Here is a 2,261-nt window from a genome sequence, read left to right on the forward strand (position 1 = left end):
TGATTGTATCTATTTTGGTATACACAACTGTATGTTTTTTTTTGTTATTGAATAATCAGACATACATTCGTGTGTATTTATGACTATATGCATAAACAAACATGATTTTTTATTCTTGAACTGTATTAAAACTCATAATTACAATTATAATACCATTGCAGTACCCGGATACGTTCAGTTTGTTTTTAATTGCATACACATTACGCACGCGTCTTAGCTATGCATGTATGTTTGTGATCACACACGTCATTTTATTTACACATTATATTTATGATGTCTTCTCTTTTCTCTTGCAGGTATGATTAAAGTCTCTTTCCCTCTATGCCACAGTGCGTAACTTCCGAAGGAAATACCCAGGTAAAGATACTGAAGATACTTTCTTAATATATAAAAAATGCTTTCTTAATGTTATGTAATGCCTTCATTACGATTAATATTAATGTAGATATGCATAGACACACACAGATTGAACCCTTCCCACCCTCTTCCCCTCTTACTAACTACTACCCCTCTCACCAGGATATGACTACACCCTTTCCCCTCTTCCTGGGGGACGGGGAGAGACCTAGTAGTTATATGTCTTGCCGTTAATCTTGACCGGAAAGAATTATATATATATATATATATATATATATATATATATATAGGTATTATCTACTATATATACGCATATATATACTGTGTATATATATATATGTATATGTGTGTGTGTATACTGTGTATATATACATATATATATATATATATATATATATATATATATATATATATATATATATATATATATATATGTGTGTGTGTGTGTGTATATATATGTGTATATATATATATATATATATATATATATATATATATTTTTACATTAAAGTCGTTTGGAATTAGAGAAGTAAGATGATTCTTACTTGGTCTCTTGATTATCACTATAGTCAATTTTTTTTTAGCGAGGCAGATTCGCACCGACTTGCAGCTGTGCCTTTTTAGCTCGGAAAAGTTTCCTGATCGGTGATTGGTTGGACAAGATAATTCTAACCAATCAGCGATCAGGAAACTTTTCCGAGCTAAAAGGGCACCGCTGCGAGTCGGTGCAAATTTGCTTCGCTAACAAAAATGACTATAATACGGGGATATATGAGACAGCCTTTGTTTATTATTAAATCTTAATGATTTGTAAAAATGCAATTAGGATTATTTGAGAAAATTGTATATTTTAACCTTATCAGTAATGATAGCGATTATTATTATTATTATTATTATTATTATTATTATTATTATTATTATTATTATTATTATTATTCTACCTTATTTCTCTTCCTTTTTACAAATTTTTATAGTTTGTATATGAAAAATTTATTGTTAATGTTACTATTCTTCAAATGTTTTATTTTAATTGTTCATTACTTCTCTTGTAGTTTATTCATTTCCTTATTCCCTTTCCTTGCTGGGCTATTTTCCTTGTTAGGGCCCTTGGGCTTATAGGATCCTGTTTTTCCAACTAGGGTTATAATTTAGCTAGTAATAATAATAACAATATTATAATTATTATTTTTATTATTATTATTATTGTTGTTGTTGTTGTTGTTATTATTATTATTGTGGTTGTTGTTGTTATTATTATTATTTTTTTTATTATTATTACCTCCGCCAGGAGGGTATGTTTTCGGTTCGGTTTGTTTGTTTGTTTGTTTGTTTGTTTGTTTGTTTCTCTGTTTGTCTGTCTGTCTGTGGACAACGTAGAGGCCACATTTCTACACGGAATCACTTCAAACTTGGCCAAGTAGTTCCCCAATGTGTATGGAAGAACTGATTAAATTTTGGTCAAGGTCACCCCAAGGTCAAGGTCACAGGGGTCACTGGTGTCACTATGACATAAGTGGCCATATCAAGAGACAGAAATAAAGCACTGACTTTTGCATAAGCCAACAGGGAAGTCCTAGTCCAGGCGCAACCCATGGGTGATGTTCAAATTTATAAAGGTCAAAGGTCAAGGTCATATTGGTGCATTATATCAATGTCATATTAAGTATCAGTGGCAAATGAACAAAGATCACTTGAAGGTCAAAAGTCAAGCAGGTCACTTGAAGGTCAAGGTCACGTGAAGGTCAAGGTCACGTGAAGGTCAAGGTCACCTGAAGGTCAAGGTCACGTGAAGGTCAAGTACATTTGAAGATCAAGGTCACTTGAAGCCAAGGTCATGTGAAGGTCAAGGTCACGTGAAGGTCAAGGTCACTTGAAGGTCACGTGAAGGTCAAGGTCATGTGAAG

The 2,261-nt window shown here is 32.4% G+C and overlaps 1 protein-coding gene across 1 annotated transcript in view; it reads left to right on the top strand.

Annotated features, from left to right (window-relative positions):
• The first annotated feature begins 309 nt into the window (after positions 1-309).
• LOC137643834 (uncharacterized) overlaps positions 310-2,261 on the top strand; it is a 90,261-nt gene continuing 88,309 nt past the window's right edge. The window contains exon 1 of the transcript XR_011045082.1: positions 310-357. The gene's annotated coding sequence lies outside the window, so the exon portion shown is untranslated. The remainder of the gene's footprint in view (positions 358-2,261) is intronic.

This window comes from Palaemon carinicauda, chromosome 7, assembly GCF_036898095.1.
Source record: "Palaemon carinicauda isolate YSFRI2023 chromosome 7, ASM3689809v2, whole genome shotgun sequence".
Classification (NCBI taxonomy): Eukaryota; Metazoa; Arthropoda; class Malacostraca; order Decapoda; family Palaemonidae; genus Palaemon; species Palaemon carinicauda.